At 41.3% G+C, this 22,678-nt stretch overlaps 1 long non-coding RNA gene across 1 annotated transcript; it reads left to right on the top strand.

Annotated features, from left to right (window-relative positions):
• The first annotated feature begins 19,474 nt into the window (after positions 1–19,474).
• LOC122464508 lies at positions 19,475–22,571 on the top strand. The gene is made up of 3 exons (XR_006288602.1): positions 19,475–19,733; positions 20,003–20,057; positions 22,488–22,571. It is a non-coding gene; the product is annotated as an uncharacterized LOC122464508 (long non-coding RNA).
• The last annotated feature ends 107 nt before the right edge of the window (positions 22,572–22,678 follow it).

Genomic DNA, 22,678 nt, shown 5'->3' with positions numbered 1-22,678 from the left:
TGAATGAAAATTGTTCAGGCTACCTTAATTCAGGTAATTCCTAACTTTCTAGTGCTTGATTTTGCAACCTTAATGTTTTTAATGCAGTTTTTAATTAAATTATTTATATAGTGCCACCATTGTAAATGGCACTTAGATATCTGTTCTAGATATTTATGCCATGCCCAGCATTGAATTAAATTACTTCTTACAAGTTATTGAAAGCAAAGCAACTGTCAGCGAACTCTCCCACTTTTCATAAGTGTATCTTTAAACAGTGATTTTTATTTTTTTAAATTTATCAACTTTTTTATCAACTAGTATTTTAGCTAGTATTTCTGGGGGCTGTTGTAGAAAAACTTCATACATTTCAGACTCAAAGTGGTGAGCTTCTAAAGGAAATTACTGTGACCGTAAGTGTTCCATAGTCATGGGCTATATGTTGAGAAAATTGCCCCCACTGTATAACTTAGCTTGCTTAAACCCAAGTTTAGCTTTGCAGAACTCCACAGTTAAGGCAGAGGTGTGAATCCCCATACTGAGCCTCTTCATCGAAAGAGAATAAGACCCAGCACAGAACAGCCGTTCTGTTCATGCTATAGGTCTCTATGACTTAACAGCACATCCTTTCATAAACTGTGTAGTGTGTAGAAATAAGGCAGTATTCTGTTAAATAATTTGTGGTACTTGGTATTTTATTTTTTGGAATCCACCAGAAGCTAGCTAGAGCAGCAGTGTGTATCTAGCTAGGGCTTGCATTTTGGTGTATAGTTAGTAAACATGGTTATTTGGAACCCAACTGTGCCCATGTCCTTTTGTCATGTTAATGTTTTGTAAAGAGAAAAAGAGACAATAGACAATCACAAACACCATGGAGAGCTTTCATTAAATAAGTCTGAATATCAAGGATGGGACAATTCTATTTTTTACTAGTAGATTCTATGTACTAAATTTTCCCCCCGATTGGGTAACAAGTAGGAATCCAGAAAACCAGTGATGTTAGTTTCCTATTAACTAACATTAGCCTGTGTTTCTTGATGGCCCTCTTTCCTTCCCCAGTCCCAGTTACTGCCATGCCTTAACTATCTCATTCTCCAACTACTCACTTGCAACCGATATTATTTTCTAATAGGAAAATCAGACTAGACTAGTTTAAAAAAGTAGTCTATTAGCAAATTGTGCTTGTATTAATGTTAACACTACAGTGCTGGAGTCTAAAGCGTATATAACTGTAAATATATAACTTTTGATTAGCTTAAGATATTACAAGGCTGTGACAGTTCTATTATTCCTTTTGTCCCCTTTAATTTAATAGAAGTTCTAGATTTTAAGGCCAGAAGGGACCATTATGATCCTCTAGACTGATTCCCTGCATGATACAAGTCATAGAATCTCACCCCAAACATTTCTGCATCAAGCATGTAATTTCTGCTTGAGCTATAGAATGTCTTTAGAATGATACCCAGTCTTGATTTAAGGCCTGAAAGTGACAGAGAATCCAAGTCCCTAAGTAAGTTGTTCCAATGGTTAATTACTCACAGTTAACAATTTGTACCTTATTTCAAGTTGAAATTTAGATGCAAATGAAATTATTATTAAAAAGTGGGAAGGACTTGTAGGAGGGAACTTAAGGGTAACAATCTTATGGCAGTAAAAGACCTCTCTCTTTAGGCAACCAATGTTTGAATTTCCCATCCTACTGGGCTGGCAAAGTGCAGGAAACACTGCCTGCCTCTCTACCTATAGTGACTTCCATCAGCATATCTAGACTCTAGTCCTCCACATGCAACCTGATCTTTTTAACCACAGCTTGGCTGGGAGATAGATGGAAAATGGATCCACTTTTGATTGGCTTTTAAAACAGGAAAGTGGGGGAAGAGGGTAAAAATCCAGAGAAATCCAAAAGTCTTTTGGTGAAATCCTGGCCCCATTCAGTTCAATGGCAAACTCACAGTAACTTCAATGGGGCAGAATTTCCCTCTGATAAATTGAATCACCCACGTAGTAAACCCTGTTAGTTTTATAGAGCATTGCAGCTTATGGCATCTGTAGGGCCTATGTTAGTAAGTTTCACAATGTGTGTGGTGGTGTCCCCCACCACCAAATCACCCATTATTTTATATAAATCCCAATACCACAAACCATAATAGCAGGATATTTGGACCTTCCCCCTTTTACTTTTGCATAACTCGGGGTGCTGGAACAATTTGTGTAGTGGGGGTGCTGAGAACCATTGAAATAAACTGTAAACCCTGTATATGATGGAAACCACTTCAAGCCCAGGGGTGCAGGAGCAACCCTAGTTCCAGCACCTATGGCATAACTTGGAATCTGAGAGGTGGAAGCAGTATTATTTGTATACTTAATTGGCTTTCAGGAACCAAAGAACTTATTTTGGAGACTAAAATACAAAAGCTGGATCTAAATGATTTTGTAATCTTAGCTCAGATTAAAATGGGTAGGAATATAATAGCTACTTTAAGCACCATGTGTTTATACTTGGATTTTGAGACTAGCATGCAGTGATAAACAAACATGAATGAACAGTAAACTGAGCCTTAGGGATTTCATCATTCTCTTTATCATGCTTCTTGAAGGGACGGATGATATCTTCAAGGCACAGGCTCATGTTGGTGGTACTGCTAAACTGTGCTAGCCCAAGACGAATGCCAGGAGGGACTGTGCCTCAAGTAAAGCAGGAGTGGTGAGCTCATTGCAACAGATGACACAGCATGTTCCTTTCTCTGTGTCTGGGCAGCTCTGCTAGCTGCTAGCAAGGAGTTCCCCAAGGGTCGGTCCTGGGGCCGGTTTTGTTCAATATCTTCATAAATGATCTGGAGGATGGTGTGGATTGCACTCTCAGCAAATTTGTGGATGATACTAAACTAGGAGGAGTGGTAGATACGGTGGCAGGTAGGGATAGGATACAGAGGGACCTAGACAAATTAGAGGATTGGGCCAAAAGAAATCTGATGAGGTTCAACAAGGATAAGTGCAGGGTCCTGCACTTAGGACGGAAGAATCCAATGCACTGCTACAGACTAGGGACCGAATGGCTAGGCAGCAGTTCTGCGGAAAAGGACCTAGGGGTGACGGTGGACGAGAAGCTGGATATGAGTCAACAGTGTGCCCTTGTTGCCAAGAAGGCCAATGGCATTTTGGGATGTAAAAGTAGGGGCATAGCCAGCAGATCGAGGGACGTGATCATTCCCCTCTCTTCGACATTGGTGAGGCCTCATCTGGAGTACTGTGTCCAGTTTTGGGCCCCACACTACAAGAACGATGTGGAAAAATTGGAGAGAGTCCAGCGAAGGGCAGCAAAAATGATTAGGGGTCTGGAACACATGACTTATGAGGAGAGGCTGAAGGAACTGGAATTGTTGAGTCTGCAGAAGAGAAGAATGAGGGGGGATTTGATAGCTGCTTTCAAACTACCTGAGAGGTGGTTCCAAAGAGGATGGTTCTAGACTATTCCCAGTGGTAGAAGATGACAGGACAAGGAGTAATGGTCTCAAGTTGCAGTGGGGGAGGTTTAGGTTGGATATTAGGAAAAACTTTTTCACTAGGAGGGTGGTGAAACACTGGAATGCGTTACCTAGGGAGGTGGTAGAATCTCCTTCCTTAGAGGTTTTTAAGGTCAGGCTTCACAAAGCCATGGCTGGGATGATTTAATTGGGGATTGGTCCTGCTTTGAGCAGGGGGTTGGACTAGATGACCTCCTGAGGTCCCTTCCAACCCTGATATTCTATGATTCTATGATGTTACTTCAATCAAAAGTCATTTTTTACAAAGTCAATTCAGTGAATAAATCTTCAGAACCAGAATCCCATTAGTGCAAATCCACTAAGATCACTAGTGATCACTGACTAACTCATTCTTCACCCAAAGATTCAGAAGCAGACCTGGTACAGCCCAAAAGGTTTCGCTAGGACTGTTATTGATCATGTCCTCATTAACAGTCATTGATGGTCATGGTCAAGAGGGACTTTGACATTGACCATCAGTTTCTGCTGACAAAAGCGTTCCTCTTACTTCAAAGATAACTAGCTAATGGACCATTGACTCTTGTTACAATGAAGCTATCAGTTGGCTTTCTGTTCTGAACTGCTCAACATCACTGAAATATTAGAGATGGAGGTTTCACTCCTTCTATCATTTGATCAGGAATGGTCATGTTTCAAGTGCTGATTGCTGCCAGTTCAATGCTGGGGCCTCAGCCCTTCAAATGTCATCCATGAATTGGTGAGGAGTCACTCACTATAGTTGCAGCTAATAAAAAAGAGAGGCTACAATCTTCAAAAGACACATTTGTTGAGTGTGAAAGCAGAGTCTGAATAGATTTAGTTTTGGAATGTCAACAAATCATTGTATAAAAAAGATGAGGAATGATGGTGGTTGACTCAGGTAGCCAGTTTAGAAAAAGGCTGCTACCAAACATCATCTCCTCGGCCTCTGTTCAACTTTGTGGTGTTTGCAGGGAAAGGTGTCACCAGCTTGTTCAGTAAAGAATCGGGATGGCAGCATCATCCAGACTCCACAGGATAAGTTGAATCAATGAGAAAATTATTTCAAGATGCTCCTCAGTTTTTCTTTGCCTGAAGTTCCACTTGAAGAGGGGAAGGAAGCTTCAGTAGACCCACCTTCTCCTGAGTTGCTGAGGACTGGTGAGAGTATTTCTGTACTGTGGCTGCACAGTTTTGCTGACCATCTGGTGTACTAATACCATTCCTGATGACTGGAAGACAGGAATTATTCTTCCTCTCTTCAAAAAGTGTGATAAGGCTGAATATAGCAACTACTGAAGTGTTACATTGGTGGTAGGACCCCCCCATACTAATGTTTCAAATCAACAGTGCACTTTGTGGCAAAGGCCAGGATACTCAGTGTGATTTTTAGATCTGGTCATTCCACTGTTGATAAGATCTTTACCTTGAAACAGATTTTTAAGAAGATGGCTGAATTTAATAACCCATGTGTATCCCATGTATAGTCTTTCATTAGGGCTTTGATTTAGTTCATCAAGCAAGTGTGTGGGATCTGATGAAGAGTCCCTGTGAAGACAGTGTCATTGATAGAAGTGCTCCGTAATAGGAATGGAAAGCTGTGTTTGAGTGAATGGCAGATCCTCAGCATGGTGTCCTGTCTGCCTGGGAATTTGGCAACATGTATGTCATTCTTGTCATTGTTTAATATCAGCATTAATGGATACACTTGAGGAAGTAGCTGTCAGTGCCATTAAGTTGAACACATTTCTGCTTTGAGATATCAAAAACAACAATGACATTCTCTTGTTGGCTTAGTTTGGTGAATCACTGCAGCTGATGGCCATTTCAGTTGGGCAGAATGCAGCACATGTTGGTCTGGTTATTCATTCTGATAAAAATAAGTCCCCGTCCATTACCATCAAACAGCAGTCATCTCTGGATTATAGCCAGCTCAATATTAACCTGTCCAGATGGGACATCAAGCAGATGGCAACTGGCAAATATTTGGGCAGTATCCTAGAAAGTGCTGGAGGATGCTCGAAAGATACTCATATAGCAGCAGCTACTGCCATATTTCTGGCCCTACAGCAGCCTCTGCGAGAACCCTGTGACATCAAGCTTGCTATGAAGATGTGGATTCTACAGAACTCTATCATCTCTATTGTACGGAAGTGAGATGTGGGCACTAAGGAAGTCCGAAGGACACCAGATTGATGTTTTCAATTCTTGTCCTCATTAGCTGCTCCATATCAAGTGGCAGGAGAATATCAGAAAAGAGGATATTCAAAGCTTATCAAACTGCTTCCATCCCCACTTTTTGGAGTTGACAGCTTTTTTTTTGGTGTGGATGTATTATTGGAACACATGACCAATGAATTCTGAAGTGTGTGTACCAAAGAATGCTGCTATGTGGCTGGTGAACAGGTGGGTGCCAAGAGCTTCTGTGGCGCAATAAGATTGTCAATGGCAAGTGACTATACAACCAGATCACCTTAAACACCGAGATAGAGATTGACCCAGATGGTGCTTGATCCACAAGGAGGCCATGTTCCTTTGGGATTTGCCATGATGATAATGATGTTACTCAGAAGCAGCCTGAAAGAGCAAAATGAACAATATTGGCACCTGGATCTGTGGATTGGCATGATACTTTTCAGTTTTAAAATTAATTTTGATCCTAAAAGCTCCAACTGTTTTGAAATTTCAAAATGTAAGAAAACCCTGCACTGAATATAAACTGCCAGGTGAATTGAAATGTAATGACTGGAATACAACTAGTGTTTAATTGCTTTTAGACTACATACAGATTACTAATAAGTGAAACTGGGGAAAATTCTGCCCTTTTAAAAATAGTCAAGGTATTACTATGAGTAAGGAAAGCCCAACTCACTGCAGTACCATTCTCCCTACTATATATTCTGGACATGATCAATATCGGGGCATTCATATTGGCAGATACAGTTCAAACAGATGTTGATGCCTTTTTCATATGGGCTCAAATCCTGAGAGATGCTGGACACTCAGATCTCTTATTGAGCTATTTGGTTAATGAAATTAAGGGGGAAATGTGGGTACTTAGCACATCTCAGGATTTGGACCATGATGCATTTTCACTAACCATCAGGCCTAGATCTGAGTCTGGTTATCAGTTTAGTACTCCATCGGTACTGGCTGGGTTGGCTGTCTGTGTTTAGATCACATGTAGTACTGCATTCATTATGATCAATGGCCCCGATAAAATCCAAATAGCAGTCTGAAATGAGGCTGAGATGAGGAGATAAGAAGATGAGTCACTGCATGTTCTGTCTTATTTGTATGACCTATTCCCCATCAACAAGCAGGTTACCTGCACTACTCTGAGCTAAAACACAATTGTTTGTATTGTTATGAAAGTTGGCTGCTGCTGCCGACCATGTAATCTAAAATATAGTGCAAGTTAATTTCTGCAAAAATACACCAACCTCATTTTCCTCTTACTGTCATAGTAATAACTCCTGTGTGAGGAGAGGCAGTGAGTGGTGCAAGACTCTGAAGAACAATCCTGCATTTTCCATGATTTCTGAGCCTGCTTGAACACCTGCTCTGGAGTGCAATTATCCTGCTCACTTACTCTAAAACTGCTTAATGATCAACCCTATCATTTGTAACAACAGCAATATAAAGGCCTCATGCAGAGACAGCAAATGAATTTCAATTGTGTTTTAAGGTTGATCTGAGAATTAGAAGAAAGGTTTCTTTAAAAATTAAACGTTGTACTTGAATATTAAACAATAAAGGTTTCAGAGTAGCAGCCGTGTTAGTCTGTATTCACAAAAAGAAAAGGAGTTAGAGACTAACACCTTAGTGTTGGCACCTTAGAGACTAACCAATTTATTTGAGCATAAGCTTTTGTGAGCTTCAGCTCACTTCATCGGATGCATTCAGTGGAAAATACAGTGAGGAGATTTATATACACACAGAACACCCATTTTTTCATGTTCTGTGTGTATATAAATCTCCTCACTGTATTTTCCACTAAATGCATCCGATGAAGTGAGCTGTAGCTCATGAAAGCTTATGCTCAAATAAATTGGTTAAACAATAAAGGCTTTTCCTTCAGGAGTCACGCTAACCAGCTGATCTCTCAAATGACCAAAAAATAAATGGGAAGAAGATGGATATTTTCACCTGCTAGTGCTGGCAAAGGAAACTTGACACAAGAATCAGTAACAGCCATTGCAAGGAGTATTCTTTAAGGATTTGCACTTGTCAAGAAAGCCGCATCCTGTTCTTTGTGTTCTGGTCTTCTTCGTTGTCCACAGGGCTGGCCCACAACATTTTCGCACCTGAGTCAGGGAGCTCAAATGACACCCCCAGCCTCTCCTGTGTCATTGTGGAGTGTAGATGTGTTTTTATTAACTTCAGCTTGGAGAAGCTGCGTTCTCCACTGGCAACTGTTACAGGAAGTGTTAGAAGTATGCACAGAGCAACAAAAGCATTTGGAAAGAGGGTGGTCATCTTATTTGTGCACATATATTCCAGAACAACCTTTGGAGTTGATCCTGCTGAAATGTATCTTGAAAGGGCTTTCAGTTCATCACCTAAATCACTCGCATCAATATCATGCATGTCGTTATATGTCAACACTGTCTCTAGGGCCCTGCATTGCTGCTGTAGGTCTTCTTCAGGTATAGTGAGGAGTTTTGGAATATCGTACAACATCCCAAATATACTGCTGTGTTCCTTGAACTGCATGAAACGTTCAACTGACTGTATCACGCAATCTAGCACCTGCTTAAAGAATTCAACTTCAAATTGTTGTTTGGGGTCTCTTATGGGATTATCCCATGCCTCGTAATCAAAATGTTGTCTTCTTCAGTGACTCTTGTATTCTTGAATGGGTGGGAAAATAGCTTCAGTGTGAAGTTCCTCTGCCAACTTCTGTGCATTCTTCAGAACATTTTGAAATCCCTCTTCTGACCAGTAAGACTGTAGGTATGACTTTACTTTGTCCAGTTGTTCCATTGCTCCAGATATATCAAGGTCAACACCTTGGAATCTCTTGCTTACAACATTTATTTCAAACAGTATGTCATGCCACAACACTAAGCCACACAGAAATTTGAAGTTATGTATGTTTCTGGTGATTCCATTTCCCTCTGCCACTGTTCTCCCACAAACATTTCCTGTCATAGCATTATCCTCCATAATGGCAACTATGGCATTATCTATCTTCCCAATTTGGTGTTTGATAGGCTTTATCACCTCCACTCGACTTTCCCATTGTGTGGCACTCAGTGGCTTCAGTATCAGAGAGGATGTTCCCAGATGTTGCTTCAAAATTTGCCATCGATGAGTTGGTGCAGAGAAAAATACATAGATGCTTTGAATTACATTAACATATTCAGCAGCCTCACTAGAAGCTGATGCTGCATCACTGACCACCAAGTGCAATGAATGAGAACTGCATGGGACAAAAAAAGCTCTAGGGTTTAACTCTCGGATCCATGTCTGCACTCCTCTGTTCTTTCCTCTCATGTTGGCACCATTATCGTAGCCCTGACCTCTCATGTCAGCTCTCACAATTCCCATATCTTCCAGCTTTTTAAGAAGCACATTTGTCATACCAGCTCCTGTAGTATCATCAATGTCAATAAATTCTGGAAAATGCTCTCTGACAGTCACCATTGCAGGGACATTTTCACTACGTTCTGATGTTGTTACAAAACGCACCATTAAAGTCATTTGTTCTGTATGGCTGATGTCAGGTGTGCAGTCCAGAATAACAGAGTAATATCTTGCTGACTTCAGGTCTGCCACAATCTTCTGTTTGACTTTTGTTGCCAGTAACTGTATGATCTCATTTTGAATGGTTTTTCCAAGGTAGTGGTGTGTGTACATTTCTTGGGTGGTGACTCTTCTTAAATGCTCCTGGAATATAGCATCAAACGCAGCCATCAGCTCCACAATTTTAAGGAAGTTTCCACTGTTTGGCACATACAGCTGATCTGAAGTGCCACGCAGTGCTAGCTTTTGGGTACTAAGCATTCTCACAATGGCAGTGAGCCTTTTCAGAACATTTTGCCAGTAAAAAGACTCTGATACAATCTTCTCTTGATGCTGATCATCTCTGGTGGCCTTTAACCTTAGTCTCATCTCAAGCTCTTTCCACCTATGGAAGGCTCTCTGGTGATTTGCTGCCTTCTCATGGCATGCCAGATTCCTAGCCAGATTTTTCCAGTCCTTTGTTCCTGTAGAACCCAATGTGGCTGGAATGTTAGACTGGAAGAGTTTGCAACAAAAACTGTATGCAGCATTCTGGAGTTTTGAGTACATAAGCCATGGCCTCTCCACTTTGTCACCATTGGGGTTTTCACACCAGTAATGTGTTGGATGGAAACTTCTATTTTTATTGTCTTTGGGGAACATGAAGTTTTTCACTTGCTGTGGTCCATGAAGTACAAGGAACTCCCTCAGGCTACTGCTCAAGTGGGTCCACAGTCCCCGATCATCTAGACTTAAGGAACTAAACTCAGCAGCAGCTGTTTCTTGCGCCTCCACCAAATTCTTCTCTGATCTATACTTTTCTTCAGGAATGTGCACGGTTACATCCATTTGAGATGGAGATATGGATGCTGCAGTAGCTGCCAGGTCACCTGCACTCTGACTAACTGGAAGATCAGGCATCTCCTCACCACTCAAATCCTCACTGGAGCCGGAAGGCTCACCGTGAACATGTGTGTCTATGTATCTCAGGAGAGCACCTTCCTGCTTAGATAGAAAAGCTTCCTTTGCTTCCTTTCTTTTTCTGAATGCTGCCCCAGTGGGGCGTTTTCTTCTTTCACTCATGACTGCTGGTCTGTGCCAGCTATAGTGGCTCTCAAAACTCAACTGAAGGGGACAAATAACCACGCTGGTAGCAGGGCCTGAGTGAGGGAAGATATCAGTGTCTTAAGGGCCTAACTGGCTCCTGCTTTCTCTTTGAAGACTATGAACAACTGTAATTGTCAGAAGTTACAAGTAACCACACGGCCCTTTATAAGCAGGTGTAACCCACACACCTCCTGGGTGTGATGTTCTGCCCCCTCTAGTGGCACTGAGACCACGTAGAGAGAGTTAAATGAATCTGCTCTACAGCCTTATCTAACAGCCAGTTGGCTTGTAGCTCATGGGGTAGAGGGTCATGCTCTAAGCTCCAGAGGTCACAGGTTCGATCCCGACGACCGGGGTCTGTTGGTGTTACACAAGCACACTTATTCTTAACGTTAAAGTGTTACAGAAAAGAAAATAAAAATATATATATATATATATGCTAATAAGCTTACCAGAGATCACTCCCACTTTCAACAAGGCTCTGAAGAGGGTCAGTCCTTCAAACTCCACAAAGTTTATAACAGCCTTATTTCAGAATCAGAACAACTATGAAAAGTTCAATTTTTCTGTATAAAGCTTGCGCCTTTGATCTTGGCCTCCTGCACTGGGTGATCAGAACACAAAGGCCCACTCCTTAGGGTATAGGTTGGGGAAGATGGGTTTTGCATTCCCAGAGGTGGGAAATTTACATTCACCTCCCCCTAGATATTTCCCAGGAAAAACACTTCATACTTATTGTCCCAAAAGACCATTCTTGTCTTCTACATTATAATCCTCCAGGCCCACAATAATATATAATCTTTGCATTTAATACAATGGACTCATAGATTCATAGATATTTAGGTCAGAAGGGAACATTATGATCATCTAGTCTGACCTCCTGCACAACGCAGGCCACAGAATTTCACCCACTGCTCCTGCAAAAAACCTCTCACCTATGTCTGTGCTATTGAAGTCCTCAAATCATATCCACAGATACTTAAACTTGATTCAATAAAGTTTTCCAAGGACATTTCAGGAAATAGCCACATCTGTCACACCATTAAATAAGTATTCCTTTTTCTCACTACTGTAAAGGGAAGAACTGTTTCTCAATGGCTCACACGTAGCACAGAATAGCAAAATATTATAGACTTCAATTAAGTCTCAATCCACTCACACGCTGTGATTGTGGGTCCGATGTTATGTTTGAATTTGTTTGTATTAGTGCACTATCAAACTTGAATATAAAGACTGAGCTTGATTTTCTTCGTTGACAGTGGCCTAAATCAGTAATAATACCACAGGAGGCTCTTTCCCATGTACAGGTAGTACAGTGAGGGCTCAGCCTCAACCAGGGCCTTTGAGCAACATCCTAATATAGAGCTAGGACTCCAATATGGAGTTTCACTGCTGTGAAGTGGGTGAACAAGGAGAACCAGGCCTTAAATCAAAGCTAATTTTATACCACCTGAAAACTCCAGTGATTTATTTTCTTTAGGAAATGATTTTCTTTTCCTGTCAGAATTAGCTTCCAATGCAGTGAGTTCATTAGTGAAATGGCATCTTTCTACATCTAGCTTTGATTTGTTATTGCTTTTGGGGATTTTTTTAAGTAAAGAGCATTAACAGCAATAATTTATGCCTCTAAAGGGAAAACAAACAATAAAAGACTGTTACTGTATCTCTGCTGGTCCTGGTAACGTGTATTTCAAGTCCCAGCAATTCAATGCCTTCAGCAAAACTAATTTGATAGGAATCTCTGATGGTCTATCTTAAATGTCATCAACATACACAGGAGACTGTAGCATCCAGACTCTGTGTTGGTATCGTGGTAGGGCACTGTGTCACTGCACAGTACCATCTGTTTAAAAGTGCAGGGGAACTTTTGAGCATTCCTGAATTTCCTGCCATGAAAGCAGTGAATAAGACCTCATTAGCCTGTAGCAGTTTCCATTGTAATCACACTATATTCATGCAGAGAAAATTACCTGCTTAACAGTAAGTTTTTGACACTGTTTAACACTGGACAGAGCCTTCCTGCAGCTTACGCCAGCAACAGGGAAATCTTCAATGAGTTTTACTATGGGAGAATATATTGAATGCACATGTTACTGACTCACCATAAGGCACTATCTAATGCAAGTTAGCGCTTCAAAGAAACAACCTGAATTTAAGAACATCTCTTTTCTTTTTCAACAAATGAAGTGATAGCCTAAAATTATATTATTGCATTGCAGATTACTATTAGACCTGGCCAAAATTTTTCACAATTTTTTTCATAAAAAAGCTATTTTTCAAAAATTGATTTTTCACAAAATTTTACATATTTTTTCCCAATTTCTGTGAAATGTTCCCAGTCATAAACTTTTTTTCCCATTTTTTATCCCCCAAACTAATTTTCAGATAGAAACAATGTTGTTTGGTAAATGGGAAAAGTGTTTAAATGACCTTTTTGACAACAAAAGTGGGTTGATTTCAAACTCTGCAAACCAAAATCAACTTCATTTTTTTTAAATTTTATGCAAAACCATTGTTAGTGTTCAACCAGCTTGAAGAACAATATTATAATTATGTAAAAGCAAAAACCTCCACCCTACAATTGAAATCCACTGTACTTCAAGAGGAATTCAGGATTATAATTCCAACATCACATTAACAGAGCTTCCAGACTGAGAGGTATTTAACAGAACTGGTAAGAGTTCTGAATAATGGGAAAGATTCTCTGCTGGCGTACTTCAGCATAACTTCACTGATGTCAATGTAACTACACTGATATGCACCATACAGCACTCTTAAACACAGTTATTATACCTGGTTGTGTAGACAGGGTCCGAGTTTGCATAAAATATTCACTATGACAGAAATGGGTAGGACTCACTAATGTACCAGAGGTAAGCATGAATGAGTAAGAACCTCAAACAGTCAAATATACCCTGGTGTGCAACAACCCATTCACTTTATTGACCTTGGGGTTTGATTCCTTTTGACATGTGGTATATGTGTTAAGGAGTGGGGTGGCTATATCGAAATCTTGGTTTATAGGGTTTTCTTCAGTAGTCATGATCAACAAACAAGTATTTGGAATGTTTGAGTGTTTGCGAAATGTTTCACACTGAATATGCAAAAGTAATTGCTGTAGTTAAACTTGATTCAATAACCCTAACCTGTGATATGATTTAGCAGACAGGAAGGCTGTGTTTTCTTCACTGAGGATCACAGTTGTTACCTAAGCCAAGTTCTAAAAAGGGCTCTGCTGTAACTAAGCAGCACAAAACACAATGGGGATATATTGGCAATTCCGATTACTGGCACTTATTCTTTTTGTATGTTTGTACCTGTTCATATTTTAATGTCACAGTCAGATACACTTTAATGGGTACTATTGTTTGTGAAGAATTTTGAAATAATAGTTAAGGGGGGGGAAACTTGCTGCTTGCCTTTGTAGTTTACTCTTTTATTAACAAAGCAAAACAATCCTGTCCTTATTCAAGTCAATGGGAGTTTTACCCTTGACTTCAATGCAGCCAGAATTTCACCTACAGTGAATTAATTATAATGGAGTTTTCCTTCAGCTGAGCTTTTGGTATAAAGTAGAGAACATAAATATGGACACATTTTAAAAACATCTGAGAATGGGCTGAGTTCAGTATTCCATCTTCAAAGGAGCAAACAGATCCTGAGTTAGTATCCAACATGCATCCCTTTCCTATTGCGTTATTAGCAATTTGAAAACAACACGCAGCATAAAGTTCAGCCTGAACTTCCTCTGTGTACTTGACTGTCTTAGAGTCCCCCCACCCATCTCTTGGGTCACAAAGCATAAGCTACTGGGGCATGGGCAGCTTACCTAGTGGGTGGAGCAGGAGCTTACCTAGTGGGTGGAGCAGGAGCTTACTTGGTACTTGTGGCAGCAGCATAGACTAATGGCGAGAGTAGATGCAGGAGTCCGGATTGAGAAGCCAAGCCAAAAGGTCAGAACCAGAGTTAGGATCAGGAACACCACGCTGAGGGGTAAGCCAAAGTCAGAGTTGAGAAGCCAAGTCAAAGGTAAGTGTCTGAGTCAGAGTCAGGGCAAGGAGGCAAGGACTAGCCTGAAGTGGGTGAGAGTCAATGTTGGAGCAGAGACTGGAAGCAGGCTGGAGCAGGAAGCAGAAGAGATAGCAGGGCAAGCGTAGTTGCAGGAGTAGTACATGTTGAGTAGCCACTGTGCTGCTGCGACTGCAAGGTTAAAGTCCGGACCTCAGCATTGGGTCCCTGAACTGTGAGTGCCCCCCAGCTGTTCCCTCCACAACACTTGAGCCAGCTGCAAGACCTGCAGCCAGTCCATCTCTGAACCACACCTAGGAAACAACAGTATGCGCTCATGCTCCATATGCTTCATTTCTTCACCTTTTTGCCTGCCAGGAAACTGCACCTTTCCAGGAACCCAACAGGAATGAGTGGCGGGACCTCCTACCACCTGGTAGGCCAGTCTGCATTCCATCCTGATCCCCGGACCAATGGGGATATTAGTTGGTGGCTCCATCACAGGGCCATGAGCATGGGCATGTACCTGGTGCAGTTCACCACCTACCCTGACACCTGTCCCTTCTGCAGTGAGAGGGAGACCTGGTGCACATTTACATTGAGTGTGCCAGGTTGCAGCCCCTTTTCCAGCTCCTCCAGAACCTTCTCCTGAGGTTCTGGTTGCTCTGTTCCCCACACCTCTTGATTTTCACACACCACATCTGTGGCCCCCTGAAGTCACTAGACTTCCTTGTCAGTCTCCTCCTGGCATTGGCCAAGGTGGCTGTCCACCATACCAGGAGGAGAAAGCTGGATGGGGAGGTGCTATGCGACTGTGGGGCCTATTTCTACTCCTCCCTGAAGTCATATCTCTTAGCTTTGTCCACTGGATCCGTGGATGTCTTCAAGGAGCAGTGGGCACTGTCCAAATTTCTCTGGTAGGTGTCCCCCTCTGCCTCCCTGCTTTTGACCCTGTGACCCTCACTCCTGTCCTGTTTTCCTGTCCCCGGTCTTTACTTGAACTCTGGGTTCTGTGGCTTCTCCCCTTAGGCTGGGTGAGGGGCTTTCAGATGCAGGTGGGCTTGTTCCCATCTGCCCGGCCTGCCTGCCTCTGGGAACTCAATAAGTACAAGGCTCAAGCAGCATGTTGTTAGCCCCCCTGGGCAGTGGATGAAGGCTGCAGCAAGTTGGAGATCTCCAATCATCTCTGACTTTCCCCAGACCTCCAGCTTGCTATGACCGTGTATTTGCTGTAGGCACACCTGCTTCCCTACATTAAAAGAAATCATGCACAGGCTTCTACCATGGGAAATAACATCTTTCAAACCTTCCAAGCCCTGCAGCGACAGACTAGTGGTGATGGGGACAGGATTACTGAATCTGGCAGTCCCTAGCCATGAATCTGCATGTAGACGGTGGTAGTTAGATGGTCATCTGGCACCTGGACTGAGATGGGTGCAGCTACTATCGTGACTGAGCAGTCCTCTTTAGGATCCCCTCTGCTCACCCCACATGGGGAGAAGGCTAGAATAGGTTCCCTAAACCTAGTCTGTCTCATGTACTCCTGGCTGGATTACCACGTCCAGTGGGATCACGCTGCCTGTGGTCAAAGCTATAAAAAGACAATGGCTTTTGCTACATGGAAGGCCATGATGGATAACAAAGATAACGTACAGCCAGAACAAAGAAATGCTATCATCACCAGGGAACTTGTGAAATATAACATTGGCGTCGCTGCCCTGAGTGAGACAAGGTGCCCAGACAAAGGTCAACTGAGAGAAGAAGGTAGAGGCTACACCTTTTTCTAGAAGGGAAAATCTGCAGAGGACAGGTGCACTCATGGTGTCAATTTTGCAATTAGGAATAAGTTTGTCAGTCAGCCTACAGCATTTCCTGTAGGAATCAATGAATGTCTTATGACTCTTCATCTTGAGCGCAGCAACAAAAAGTCTGCTGCTGTCGTCAGTGCATATGCCCCAACGCTTGATTCTATTAAGGAACAATTCTATACAGATCTCGACAGAGTCTTGACCAACATTCCCAAGGAGGGCAAGATCATTTTCCTCTGATATTTTAATGCTAGTTTCAGGAAGGAGTCAGATCTCTGGAATGGCTCTGGAAAAGGAGTAGAAAAGGCTAACTCCAATGGCATCCTCTTCCTGTGCAAATGCATAGAACATGACCTGGTCATCACAAACACCGTCTTTGGACAAAGCAGTATAAGACCACCTAGAGACACCCTCACTCCAGACATTGGCACCACCTTGACTATGTTGTTGTTAAAGCTCAAGATCAGAAGGATATCCGCATCACAAGGGTCATGCATGGAACCGATGACTGTTGGACAGTCAAAATCAGTATGAAAGAAATTCAGCATCAAGTCCTTTGAAGATATAGTGACTCGGGAGAAACTTCAGCAGTATCTCCAAGAGAAGTTTGCCACTATGCCTACAGCTGATGATGATGAAAATTTCTGGAAGGAATTAAAGACTGCCATTCCTTCGGCATGTGCTGAGTCCATTGGCTGTCACCCGCCATCACCAAGATTGGTTTGATGAGAACAATGCTGAGATTTCAGGGCCTACTCAATCAGACAAGAAAAGCTCATTGCATGTGGCAAAATAACACATCACACCAGAAGACGAAAGAGTCATACAAATAACTCAATGCTGAAGCCCAAAGGAAAATCTGTGACATCAAAAATAAGTGGTGGTGAGAAAATGCCAAGGAGATAGAGCTTTATGCTGATAAACATGACATGAGGAGGTTTTTTTCAGGCAATAAGGGCCAGTTACAGTCCATGCTCCCATGGACCCATGCCACTCTGAGCCCAAGACAGGTCAATGTATTTCAAGGACAGTGAAGCTATCAAAGCTGGATGGAAGGAGTATTATAAGTTATTCCTGAACCACGAGTCAACTGTATCTGATGTCACTATTGAATGTATATCTCAACGACATGAAAGAGAATCTTGTCCTGATCTCCCTGCCCCATCCTCGAAGGAGTAACACAAGCCAGTATGCAAACCAACAACAAGGCAGCAGGGCGAGATGGCATTCAGAGACCAGGATCCCTCAATATGGCTGATTCAACAGTTATAAATTCCCTTAAATATTAAAGACTATGTAGCCTCATGGATGAAGTATAAAATATATACCTCAAAGCTAGAGGGCTGGACTGAATTCATGGTCTATGCTCTTTTATGCTATTTTAAAATCTGGAAGAAGTCACCATCAGCATAGGGGGCATGAGGCAGAAGCTTACAGAGGCTGCAACTTCCTCTGAGCTGGGATGGGCCTGTTGGTGATCAGCATGCTTCATAAGATGGGTGATGCTGATAGGGGTCAGAGTGGTCAAAGGTGCACAGATTTACCATATCCTACTCAATGGCCTTGTCAGTGGGTTCTTATGGATCCCTACCTGGAGCTTAAAGGTAACACTCACTACCCCCACTATGGTGGTGGCAATACAAGCTCTCTTCCTTGGGATGAATTCCCTCTTAGGTACAAGTAAATTACACCTGGCATCTGGGGTGAATCTGGCCCAATTAATCTTACATTTCCATTAATCTTTTTAATCAGTCCAGTAACAAATTTTAAAAAATAATTAAAAATAGCTTGGAGAAAAAAAAACACTTTTTCATACATGGCCAGATTGTGGCCATGCATGTCATAATGCACCTTCTACATGGCATCCCCAGATTGCATATTTGGCTGTGGAAGAGAGCAGGCTCTACGGGCCAATATTATCCTCTTGCATATGAGTAAGTAGATGAGGAGGTGCTAGAAAGGATGGAAATATGCAGAGGCTTGGGTCTACCCTATACAATGTCCAGCCTGCAGAACTGAATCAGCAGGTAGAGAGGAGGAAGGAATCTGCATTTCCTAAGAACCCAGAGCTGGTTATAGCTTTCCTTCTGGAGCAAGGGAAGCAGGGAATGAACCATGACATTGAGCCACAATTCCTTCTCCTGGGTTGCTCCTGTGATGTAGCAGCCATGCTAGTCTAGTCTAGTTTAGTCTATTTATATTGGACAACAACCACCATGTTTAAAAATGGTTAGCAATTAAAATGGTCAACTTAAATAAAATGAATACTTAGGCCCACCTTGATCCTTCTCCCCAGTTCAATGTTGCCAGTGTGTGGATTTCTGAAACTTATGAGCGGGACCATAATTATGTAATGATTTGTTGTATAACATACATCATGCCACAGCTGAAAATGGGTATATGACATGACGGTTCTTGCAATGTTATGCATGCCTACATACTACAGAATGTACAAAACTATGTTTTACAAATATATATATCAATTATATTGTGGAGTTATATGCAGTTCATTTTTTAGAAACACCCCAATTATAAGTATTAATAACAATGACAGATCACCCCACCGCTACCCATATCAAGATTGTCCACACCTCACAGTGGGGCAATTTATGAAGTAAAAGTACTACTCACTGTGAATAAGGGTAGAACCGTCCACCACAGAAATGGTTAATATTTTTTTAATAAAAACCAGACTTAATCGTATTTCTAATCCCCTAATTTCCTTAATTAAATCCATACTAGTTTAAGTTGTTACAGTCCTCATTTGTGGATATACATTTTAATCATGATTATATGATGAATGTCTTATGATTTATCATCATCATATAATCATGGAAACAAAAAAATAATCCTCTACAAGATGCTTTATAATAATTTAAATTACTGAGAACTTAATTATGGATGTTAGGGGACAGAAAACTGATTTACATGCAGCCGAGAGGAAAACTCAGATTTCAATATATTTTTAAAAGAAAACAACATTCAGTGCTACAGTCTTCCTGATATTATCAGACTGCTGTTTAAAACACTTTGTAATAAACATTTTGGTCCAAATTCAGCCATTAATTAAGTGTGCTGATTTAATTTAATTGCAGGTGAAGTCTATGGCAGTTGCATGTACATAACCAATAGCAGAATTGAGATCTTTAAAGGCATCTCTTACCTAAGTGAGTTTTCACTGATGCTTGCTCTTTGGTCAATGACTGAAACCTCCACTCATAAAGAAAATCCAGGGGGGAAGGGAGAAAGGAGAAATAATGGTCCTAAAACTGAGGTAATCACTGCATTGTCCATGAATCCCAGATCCTGCACTGAGAACTGTGCACTGCAGGCTAACCTCTACTGCTCTGCAGTTCTCAATGCACGACTGGAGCCTAAGTGAGAACGGATTTGAGACTGTACAGAGAAGTGGCCATCAGGGCCCTGAGGAGCCACAGGGAAATTTGGTCTCATCTCAACAGATCCCCATGCACTGCAGCTGTGTTCACCCTCCCACCCCCCAATTCTGAACTGGGGAGAAAGCCTGAGGCACAAAATAAGCTGCTATGAGCAGCAGAAACATCTGCTGGTTACTTCACCACAGTTTTCACTGTGTTTACAGGTGAGCATGATACAACCCCCTAGTGCTGCCCTACAACTGTCTAGCTGTGCTTCCAGATACCATGTAGATCCCCAAATATTGTAAGGCATCTGGCCTTTCCTAAGGAAAGGTAAGGTGTTTTTCTGTAGCCATATTTGAGTTGTGCAGTAAATTACACCCTGAGTAACACTTCCCACCTGGGTTGAAATTATTTCTGAATGTGCATGGCTTCTCATGTTTTTGTCTTGTATGAGAGGAATAATGCTCATGCCATTGGTCTATATTCACAGAGAGCAGCTGTTCCAGTTCTCAAACACCTTAACTTCACTTTGACTTCAACAGCAAGTAAAAGCCATTTATGGTGTCCTGTTTTCTTTCAACTTAAAAATACCCCATTAATTATAAAAGTATGGGATTTCAAATGTTCACAGCTCATTCTTAGCAGGTTTAAGTAGGAATATCTCTATTGGTTACCACAGAGATTCTCAGCTGGTGTAAAGGTATCAGGCCTGTGCTGTTTAATTTGTTTTCCTTTGCAAGGTTATTGGGCTTGATTCTCCACTGCCTTGTAAGTTGTGTAGTTGCTTACACCTGTGCAAAGTGAGTGTAAAAAATTCTGCCAGTGAATGCTGGTTTGGTAGCATTTTAGAATCACTTTTTATTTGCTTTATAAAGGAGTAAATGACTTCATAACATACAAGGCATTAACTAGTAGGGTCTGTGAATTGCCTTTTAAAATCTTATACCTTGCTCTTGCCTTTGGTGTGTGATTATTTTGATATATTTTAATTGTGGAATGAAATGGTCTTATTCCATTTTCTCATTGTGCATTATCATTCTTTATGTTCTGTTGGCTTTTTTTTTAAATCACTTCTCTTTATTGTCTTGATTTTTATTGTGATCTGTCCATTTATCTCTCCAAGGGCTCAAAATCCTTCACTTTAATTCTAGTCCATTTTCATCTTGATTACTTTGCCTCTTACTCTTTGTTCCACCCCCTCAATATGTGTTGCTTTCATTTGTTTCCCTTCCCTGCATGACATTTAATTTGTTATATGCCAGCCGGTCCATGTGCACATGGAAATCCTTTGGGGTTTCACTTGCTGCTGACTCTAACATCAAGCTAGTTATGCTAGTGATAAACACTCATCCAATTTTACATCACCATCACTAAATTGAATTAGTTTGCAGTTTATCCTTCTGTTTGTATGTGTTAGAGAGATTAAAACAGCAGAGAGGTTGGAGTGCTGACCTCTGTCACTTAATACTTCCTCTTTTTTAAAGATATTTGTTTATCAGTTCTCATGCCCAACCTTTCATTTGTGAAGCCTTTGAGCTGATTAGGAACCTGCCATCTGGAACTTTATATTAGCGAAAGCTTTTTTGAGAAGTGCAAATAAAATCTACTTTCATCATAAACCTTGTTTGTTGAAATGTGTGCTTAAAAACTATAATCCTTCTAAACAAAGTCAAGGACTCAGAATAGGATTTTTCTCATTTTAATCCAGGATTTTTCCATTTTGAGCTTATTATAATTATTTTTTTATTTCACCTTTCCTAAATTTTCACCCACTTCATCAGTTTATTTAATTAATCCTCAGGTAATCTGATGCTGAAGATTACCTATATAGGAAATTATTTCAGTCTTTATCCATACATAAGAAATTCAATGGTTGCAATGATATACTTGAAGGGATAAATTTTCACCTTGGATTACATGTCAAATAGGCAAAAAAAAAAAAAAAATTAAATTAAAAAAAAATTATAGATGGGGCTAGGAGCACCACATATTAGGAAATGTCAAGAAACTTTAATATTATAAGACCCTGTTTTCAGTTGCTTATAACTTTGCCCAAGCACCAGCTATTTGGGTGAAATTTTACGTGCCTGTCTGCCTCAGGTTGTTTGTTGTTTGTTTTTAATAGTTCAGACAAAATTGTTTAACTGCTTCTGAGAATGATACTAGGGAAAATATATATTCTGATTCTGGTTACCTTTATTTTGAGAAGCATGCTTTGGAGCAGGGACTTGGATTTTGTCACGGGGGGTGGCCTTTTTGTCAAGAATGTGCCTTTTGTCATCCCTATGAAAATCAGCCCAAATTTGGCTAAATTAGAAATCTTTGAAGAATCACAGTTCACACATGGTCACTAGAGAGTTACTAGAGCTTCTCAGTTTAATTCTCTAAAGATTCCAGCTGCATTAAGCACGCTCCACCCTGAGACTACTGGACTTCCTCTGCAGTTGCTCCCTTGCTCTGTTGTGGGATGGGCTGGGTCTAGGTACAAGCACTGGAGTGAAGCAAGGGAGCCTGTGTCTCCTATTCTTTTGTAACCCACACACCTCCTGGGTTTGGTGCTCTGTCCCTTCTAATGGCACTGAGACTACTTAAAGATTAATGAGCCTGCTACAGCCTTAGCTAAGGGCCACGTGGCTTTTAGTTTATGCAGTAGAGGCTCATGCATTTAGCTTCAGAGGTCCCAGGTTTGATCCCACCTTCCAACAGCCGGTGTTACACTTTCAGAAAAGGTTTCTTAACTCTAGGATGAAATCTCTGGTGAGAGAGAGACCCCAGAATAGCCAATACCCTAGTGGAGCAGCAGAGGGACTTATATGCAGGTCTCCCACATCCCATGTGACTGCCCTAACCACTGAGCTATTTTGGTGTATGTGTTGCTGTCTCTGTCCTATCTCTCTTCATTCATTATATAGGGAGCCTAGATGCGTACCTCAGGCTTGATGGACCTCAGCTTTATTCCTGTGATATGTTTCTAGGTACTTAACTTTTAGGGGCCATGATGCTCTGTGCTGCATCATGTAAATCTCTTCATGGATCCCACCCTAAGTGGCTGGAGATTTTGAGAACTCACCGCTCTTACTGGTAAGTTCCTCCCTGATTTTTATATTGAGGAAGGACTTTTTGTCTAGTCACTTGTACCAGGTGCACTCCCTGGGTAGAGAGCCAT

This window comes from Chelonia mydas, chromosome 2 (assembly GCF_015237465.2).
Source record: "Chelonia mydas isolate rCheMyd1 chromosome 2, rCheMyd1.pri.v2, whole genome shotgun sequence".
Taxonomy (NCBI): domain Eukaryota; kingdom Metazoa; phylum Chordata; order Testudines; family Cheloniidae; genus Chelonia; species Chelonia mydas.
The sequence above is the reverse complement of the archived record's forward strand: the minus strand, read 5'-3'. Positions and strand labels throughout refer to the sequence as shown.